General features: G+C 43.6%; 1 long non-coding RNA gene across 3 annotated transcripts in view; it reads right to left on the reverse strand.

Moving 5' to 3' along the window:
• Positions 1-2,738: 2,738 nt before the first annotated feature.
• LOC132020888 (uncharacterized) overlaps positions 2,739-8,896 on the reverse strand; it is a 25,479-nt gene continuing 19,321 nt past the window's right edge. The window contains exons 5-7 of one of the 3 annotated variants that reach the window (XR_009405136.1): positions 6,848-6,937; positions 4,447-4,592; positions 2,739-2,795 (exon numbers count right to left, since the gene is read on the reverse strand). This is a non-coding gene — a long non-coding RNA (uncharacterized LOC132020888). Of the gene's footprint in view, positions 2,796-4,179; positions 4,593-6,847; positions 6,938-8,896 lie in introns of those variants that run through there. The other 2 variants (XR_009405137.1, XR_009405135.1) reach the window with 2 other exon arrangements.

Genomic DNA, 8,896 nt, shown 5'->3' on the forward strand with positions numbered 1-8,896 from the left:
GCAGGAAAGTGACCCTTCTGGAGGTTACACAACCTGCCTGAAAGGAAGTATTACAATGAGCTCCCTCATTCATTCAAATGAATAATTGAATGACCCAGTCAATTAAGGATGCTCCATGAGAATGAAAATGGCCGAAATTATCAAGATTTGTAAAGTGTCTGAATACTGGCAAAGGACTTTCATGTATATTTCATCTCTCGATTCTTACCACACCATGTGAGAAACCTTTTACGTTTGCTTTCTACAGGTAAGAAAACAGACACCGAGAAAAGGTACATGACTTGCCTGTGATTTCTCAGCTAGTAGGAATAGGTTGAACAAGATTTAACCCCAGATGTTTGAATACCAAAGCCGCCTCTGTTCCCATCAAAAGCTCCAAGTCCGGGAAGAAGATCTTCTGAGGCTAAAGGGAAAGGATGCCCCCACATGGACGAACATGCTCACAACTTACAGGATGGGTTTGACTTTCTTCCGGCAATTATTTTTGTTATTCTCCTCTACCTCCATTATCTCGCATACAAAACCTACCTGTTTTCAAGGACTTTTGGGTATGTGTGGAATTAGGAACATCAGAGAAGGTGAACGTAGACAAAGACAGCAGCCTACCCTGAACCGAGTCTTGAGCAAGGGAAAGGCATAATCACAGTGATCTCAAGAATTAGGAGGGATGTAGCCAGCAGAATCCCTGGGGTTTGTGCAAAAGAAGAAAAGGAGCAGAGAGGAACAAGAACAGACATGAAAGGTGGCACCAGGGCTTAGGTGGTTGGAAACCTGCCCTGTGTCTGCCACTGGGGATGTTACCATGGCAGTCAGGTCCCTGGGAACAGGCCTCTTTAGCCAAACTCCTCGCCCATCCCCCAGCAGCCACCCTACAAAGCCAATGCCTGTCTTGGAAAAATCTTGTGGAAACTATTAAGAAAATGCAGTGCCTTACTGACTTTGCCATTGGGAGCACCAGGAAGATCCCTTGAGCCAGACTTTCTTCGAGTGGAAGACTAGAGGAGTTGCTACCATGGCAACGCCGTTCCCCTGCCCATTTATACTATCCGGGAGCTGGGGGAGATCCCTAGAGGAAGTGGTTCCCCACCTACTTCACCAAGGCAGGGAAATTGCCAAGGACACACAGATGGAGAGGAGCCTTAGGGAATGTTCTATCTAGCCTGAAATGGTGCTGGAAGTTGCTATGGCAACCGGATTTCTGGCCCACCAAACCATGAAGGAAGGAGATCAGCCCTAGCTGAGGGGCTCTAGAGGAGCCTCCCCATGCCACGGGCAGCTCCGGGATCCCACTGGGGTTCTGTGGAGGAGGGGCCCCTCTTAGGTTAGAGGCACCCCTGCGAGCCCAGATTTCTCCTGTGGTTACCTGGAAGGGCTGGCTGATTATGAGCTCTTTTCCATGAAAGGACATTGGTGATGAAGTACAAGGTCAAAAAGGAAAGGCTAAAGCAAACAAATGGGTGGTTGCTGTCCATCTCAGCAGTGACTGCCATTGGGAAGCACTGGAGTTGCGTGCGTCATTCATAAAGTCCCTTATTTTTGTTGCTGTTGTTGAGCTCCCTTGGGCAAACCCTTTAACTAATAAGTATCTAATATTCAAATAGGTGGGTTTGCCTCCTGGAGGGAGAAAAAGGAGTGGAAAGCAGCACTGGGAGTGGTTGTAGGAGAAAACAGGTTCTAACAAGTGAAAAATTTAATATTCAGGTTATACGTGTGTGTGATTTGTATGATTAATAGTCTGAACCATGAAATACATGGAAAAAAAGGAATAAACATAGACCTGTTTTAGGAGCCCAAAGAGCTCAGAATCCCAGCGTTTTGATTACAAGAAGTATGTGACTCGATCAAAGCCCAGCCTTTGGACTCAGAGACCTCTGGATCCGTATCCCTGTTCATTTTACCTATTAGTCAAATCCACAGCCTAATATGAATGAAGGATCAATAAAACACACTCACATAAAATTGGTCCTTTTTCAGGCAGCCTTAGTGAGGTATAATTAACATACGATATATGGAACATATTTAAAGTGTATCATTTGATAATTTTTGACAGAGGTGTACCCCCTTGAAGCCATCAGTAGATCAAGCGACTATATCCATCACCTTCAAGTGTCTTCATGCCCCTTTGTAATTTCTTCTTCCCGTCCCTCTCTGACTCCCACACCTCGGCAAACACTGATCTGCTTTCTGTTAGTACAGATTTAGGCACGTTTTTGGAAGTTTTATATAAATGATACCAAACAGTATGTGAGGTTTGTATGCGTGTGGCTTCTTTCACTCGGTATAATAATCTTAACGTTTATCCACGTTGCTCTGTGTACCAATACATCGTCACTTTTTATCGCTGAATGTATTCCATTTTAGGAGCGTGCTAGACTTTTGTTTATCCACTTAACTGTTGGTGAACGTTTGGGTTGTGTCTAGTTTGGGGCTATGACCACTAAAGCCACTATGAACATTTGCGAACAAGTCTTTGCATAAACATGTATTTGGGTTTTTTTCCTGGGTACAAATCTAGAAGTGGAATGACTGGATTGTACGTACGGTTGTTGTATGTTGAACTTTTCAAGAAAGTGATAAATTGTTTTCCTGAGTGATTGCACCATTTTACATTGCCATCAGGAGCAGATGTGATGATTCCATTTTCCTCATAGTCTCACCAATACTTGATATAGTCCGTCTTTTAAGATTTTAGCCATTTCAATAAGCGTGAGATGGTATCCGTGTAAACAGCGTCTCTTGCAACATAGAGGGGGTAGATGGTGAATTTAACCAGCTAACAGGCCACATGGCTAAATCTGCTTTAATGAGAAGAAGGAAGTAGATTTATTTATTTCACCATCATTTTCCTGCCCAAAAATGACACGGAGACACAGCACGGTGACTTTAGTACAAGATACCTGTAGCAGATGATACGTCCCTAGATGACCACAGTTACAGCTAACTTGTACCAGGTTCTAATCATGGATCAGACACAGTGCTGGGGATTATATAATTCTTCCCTTTCCTCATCACAACACAGCAAAGTGGGCATTGTTATTCCCACACTGCAGATGATGGAATGGATGATAAGAGAGGTTAGGTAAGCTTTGTGCAAGGTCACTTGGGAATAAGCAGAAAGCCCAAAGCCAGTCCTGGGTGCAAAGACAGTGCTCCTAATTACTGTGTTCCAAGCTTCCCTGGTGGCTATGTATACAGAGGCTGCCTACCTCATGGATGGCATCTAGATTCATTGGAATAGAATTATAAAAATGAAGTCGGAGGAAATATTACTCATTTCCTTCTCATATTTGTCATTTACCAACAATATCATTATCTCATCACCAGCTTCAGGCTGTCCCTCTCATGCCTCTCCTCCTGCTGCTATGCCTTTCCCTGTATGATCTGATTCATTCTTAAATCCAACAAAGATTCTGTGATTTACATTCCATCCCACGTACATAGAAGGAACCCAGCCCTGAAAGCTGGTTCTATATCAGCCTCTATGATAGGAAGGCACATAAAGATTAAATATGTATATACAAATCTTGCTTTAACATTCGTATGAATCCCCTGGGAAAATGATTATTCAGGCCAATCATTGATCATTTGATCTACCCAAACATCTATGTAAAAGTACTCAACCTCACTAGTTATAAAACATGCAAGTTAAAATAGACATCCTATATGTGTACATATATATATATAACCAGAAGCACTCCTACTATTCAGGGCGGTAACTATTCTTCTAAAAATCTGCCCTAAGGAATGAAACTGAGACTATAAATTCACCTAAAGGGAATTCATCACTGCTTTATTGTAGTGAAAACTATAAAAACACCTGAAATATTGGCCAGTAGGAGACCCACTAAATAAATCTTGGTATAACCATATATGCTAAACTATCATGCAACTATTAAAAATTACGTTGAAAAATAATGACTAAAGCTAACAGCACTGTACAATATATAGGAGGCTTGTTAAAAGAGTAAACCCTAAAAGTCTCATCACAAAGAAAATATGTTTTCCCTTTTATCCTGTTTTCTTTTTACTGCATTTATGAGAAGATGGACGTTAGCTGAATCTCTCGTGGTAGTTGCTACCATAAATGGAAATCAAATCATCATACCGCATGTCTTAAACATACCGAGTGATGTATGCCAATCATTTCTCAATGAAACTGGAGAAAAAATTTTAATGATGATTTTGAGACAGATTTAAAAACATCAGGAAATACTACCTTCTAATGCTAAGTGAAAACAAGCAGGACACAAAATGCTATGAGGACCATGATTCTAGTCATGTAATAGGAACCGTATTTATCAAAACTTCACCAGGTGTTTATTTTGCTTTCAGAAAATAAGATATGAAAGGAAAGATCCCCAAATATGTAGCCATAGTATTCTGTGGAATTGTAATTTTGTTATGTTTGGTTTTTTTTTTTTTTTAGAAACACAAAGCAAGGGGCACCTGGGTGGCTCAGTGGGTTAGAGCCTCTGCCTTCGGCTCAGGTCGTGATCCCACGGTCCTGGGATCGAGCCCCGCATCGGGCTCTCTGCTCCGCGGGGAGCCGGCTTCCTCCTCTGCCTGCCTCTCTGCTTACTTGTAATTTCTCTCTGTCAAATAAATAAATAAAATCTTTAGGAAAAAAAAAAAAAAAAAAGAAAGAAACACAAAGCAAAATAGTAAATGAGCTGGTGACTACAGTTCGTTGCCCAACTTCCGAGCTCACCTCATGCACAAAGATAGAACTAACGTAGGCTTGAAGAGCTACCCAGATCGGGAGTGCCATTACCACGTGAGATGCCAAGACTCTTCTCTCTAGGCTCTGTGGCATAGACTCTTGGCCTCCAGGATCTGTGAAAGACCACTGGAGTCTTGTATGGAAACACGCAGATCCAATACAAGCGATCTTGAAGAAGGCCGTTACCCCTTCCAAGGAAGAGGAAGGTGGTGGCCTGCCCTATAGGACTTATTTCGGGCACTTTTCCTTTGCGCAAGTACAGCGTGACTGGATCCTCGGCAAAGGGATCTTAGGAAAAGGTCCCATGAACAAGGAGTCAAGGTCATGGGAGAGGGTCAGAGGAAGTAAGATCACGGACCCTGTGGGAAGGGGGTGGGGCGGACATCATGAACATACGGCACAATGGACAGAAAACAGGCAGCCATCCATCAACTTCATTCCCACTGGCACACGGAGTAACTCACATCCTGTGACATCCCTTGACAAGGACAAGGCTTTCAGTCCTTGATTATCTCAAATACATGAAAATATTTTCAATCGGCCTTTCTGAAAAAAGACCAACTAATGAGCCACATTTCCTTTCCGTTCATTGGTCTATGTCAGCAGGGCCAGTGTAAACCTTCCTGAAATAGAAACCGGCAAATTTCTTAAAATATTTTTTGATAAGTGGTCCTCCCCTCTTTGCCTTTCATATTGTTTTCCATGCCTCTGACCAGAAAAATGAAAGAATTCATCAAAATTCTTCCCCGATTGAGTATGTTTTGTGTGTGTGTGTGTGTGTGTGTGTGTGTGTGTGTGTGTGTGTTTTAAGCTACCTTCCCCAATTGAGGTTATTTCCACAACAAACCGAAAATAGCTACACTGGGGCATCTGAATGGTTCAGCCAGTTAAGCGTCTGCCTTCAACTCAGGTCATGATCCTGGGATCCTGGGATCGAGTCCTACATTGGGCTCCTTGCTTGGCGGGGAGCCTGCTTCTCCCTCTGCCTGCTGTTCCCCCTGCTTGAGCTCTCTCTCTGTCAAATAAATTTTTTAAATCTTAAAGAAAAATAACTATATTGCCTATATTAATAAAAACTTGGGGGGGGGGGGAAAGATGTTCGATTCATGTTAGTCATCTGTTCACAGGGCATAAAAAACATTCAAAGAAGTGAATCATTGCCATGAGGGGCTCAGAAAAACTAGCCATTTCAAATGCAGGATTTATTAAATGTTTCTGTTTGTTTAATCATCTCTCCAGGATTCATGCTGGCCAGATTCGATTGAGCCTGTGGAAGCATTTGTAGAGCATCATAAGTAAAGCCTCTAAGAAACACACTGGGGCCGGGGTGGGAAGGGGGTCAGTGAAAGCCCCAGCCTCGGACAATAGGCCAGCGCAGGCCCGGAATGGAAAGCTTGGAAAAGGAAACAGTACAAAATTCCTAGTTCTCAAATCCCCGCACAGGTGAAGGGGGGTTGCATAAGGTGCAGTGTAGGCGCCCATAGGAAAGATTACATAAGGATGACACAGAACAAATTTCAGGACCCATGACCCCAAAACTAGGCCTGGAGAACATGCCTTTGCTGAGTAGCAGAACTGGTGTCTTCTTTGGTGGGGGAAAGTGTTTCTGGATGCTGATGGAGCCTTTTAAGATGTGGATAAATTCCTGGGGTGCCTTTTGGGGAGACCCTCACTCTGGGCAGCCCGCAGACTCAGACAGCAGACCTGAGCAGAACTGTTTGCAGCAGGAGGACACCAGCAAGTCTAGGCCTGTATCTTGGGAAAGAAATACATCACCCGGAGAGTCTGGGGAGCTTTTACTAAGCAACAGATTCCCAGGTATCAGGATGATACGAAAGCCAAGCTTCACTTAAAATCTCAACTGCAGGAAACCTTGCCTAGGACTTGTCCCTCCTGAACAACAGCATCTCTGAGAGGTCCTCACAAAGCCATTTATTTCAGAAAAGATTCCAAAAACCTTCCAGTTCTTTGGAAGAAGTCTGGAAAAGTCCTTGATTAAACGTTGGGTTTTAGATGAAGATGCGATACATTGTAAAGAAAGCCTCAGAGATCCTCGGGGTGGATCAGACGTGGCCATATGGAGAAAGTGATTTTAGGAATCTTATTTTGAGTGCGTTGCAAACTTACTGGCAGGGAGAGATGAAGACTGTGTAGCGGTCCATAGCAGGCCTGGGCTGGAATGCTCAAACAGCAGGCAAGTTCACTTCGCCCACAAATCTGGAAGGAAGCCATTCTGTTTAGAGTCAGCGTTTGTCTTAGAACCTTCAACACTCCAGGTCCGATTAAGGGTCCCAGATGGTTCTGCGTAGAACCAAGTTTCCTTCCCACAGCAGCCTGCCCTATTTCAGAAATCTAAGGTTTTGCAGAGATACAATTGTTCAGGAAAAACAATTGCCTCCTAGAGATGCCTGGGATTAGAACATTTGGTTAATGAGCCTCAATCTTTCCATTCATATTTGGATGAGAATTAGGTTTGTCAGAAAGCTAGGATCTGAGGCTAAAGAACAAAAAGAATGATCTGCAACATTTGGATACAGGCGGGTGGGGGGAAGGGAAGCAGGTGGCAGAGACAAGCATCTGGAATGATACACAAAATACGGGTAGAATAATAGGATTTCGTGTACTCCTGCAATTGAAGGCAAGCAGCGAGAAACAAAAGGTAGATTTTCTAGTCCTTTCTACACATATATAGTCAAAAGATGTAATAAAAAATGCCTATGTTCTCTGTCACAGATGTCAGAGAGAACCAACACCCACATGTTAAATCTGAATAAAGAAGAAATGCAGCCCCTGTGAGTAGATAGGGAAGGGCAAAGAGGAAAAGAAGGCAGCGGTGGGCAGAATGGGTGACTTGCCCAGAAGGGCAGCTTTGTCATGGCCCATCATCCAAGGTGATGGGTACAGAGTAAAGGAACTTAATTCCAAGGGGCTAACATTTAGGGAGCACCTTCTCACGGCAGGATCTGGAGAGGGTAAAAACATAGAAATAAACAGGATGCGACTCTTCGCCTTCTGGGGTTTACCACCAACTAATGGGAACCAGATCAGAATGGGAATAAGATAGAAGTAAACCCAATCTTTAAGAAATAGATGTGAAGGATGGGAAACCACTTGTTCAGGAGAAGGATGGCACTCTGTCCAAATGCACACCAAATGTAGCTCTCGGCCCTGGCCAGCCCCCCATGCTTGTGATTTAAGAGGTCCCCAGTTAAAAATCTCAAATCACTGGGCACCTGGGAGGCTCACTGGGAAGGCCTCTGCCTTCGGCTCAGGTCATGATCCCAGGGCCCTGGGATCAAGCCCCGCATCAGGCTCGCTACTCCACAGGGAGCCTGCTTCCTCCTCTCTCTCTCTGCTTGCCTCTCTGCCTACTTCTGTCAAATAAGTAAATAAATATCTTTATTTAAAAAAAAAAAAATCTCAAATCACAACCCATTTGTGCCCTCAGAAACCTGCAGTGCGGTGCCTTGCGCCTTTGAAGCTTTGTAGTATCTGGAGCCAAGTATAACACCTAAGACTACAGGCTCAGAGACAAAGACTTCCTTGACTCAAGTTACGGTTCTACCCTCTAGTGACTGTGTGGCCTTGGGCAAACTTCTTAACCTCTCTGTGCCTAGGTTATCTTACTTGTAGAGTAGGTACCTTCACCATGATGTTGTTGAGAGAATTAAATAAGCAACAGTTATGGAACCTTTAGAAGAATGTCTGGCACCGGGTAAACACAGAAAAAAAATGTTTGCTACTTTGATTCTAGAAGCCCTGATTAGGAAGTCCTTATTAATCATTATCAGCCAATACCCTAATGGGACTGAATAAGAAAAGATGGAGGTTTAGGAGGAAGTGGAAGGAAGTCCAGTGAGACGGTTAGAATTAGGGTCAGGGAACCTCCACAAGGGCTCCCCAGCGGAGACTGAGTGCTTGAGGCAAGACCATTGCAGGGGCCAAAAATGTCAAAGGAGGCACCTGTTCTCAAGCAGTGCGCTCACAAGTCTCCCCACATGCCTCTCTTTTCCCATCCTAGTTCTGGGTCTGCTTACTGTTCCTACAGAAAGGGAAACCTTGGGTTTCCCTGTCATCGTCTTTGATGGGACAAGAAAGGACATGGACCCATATGGGACAGAAATGAATCTTAAATGAATCTTAAAAAATGAATCTTAAATGAATCTTAAAAAAAAA

This window comes from Mustela nigripes, chromosome 6 (genome assembly GCF_022355385.1).
Source record: "Mustela nigripes isolate SB6536 chromosome 6, MUSNIG.SB6536, whole genome shotgun sequence".
Classification (NCBI taxonomy): domain Eukaryota; kingdom Metazoa; phylum Chordata; class Mammalia; order Carnivora; family Mustelidae; genus Mustela; species Mustela nigripes.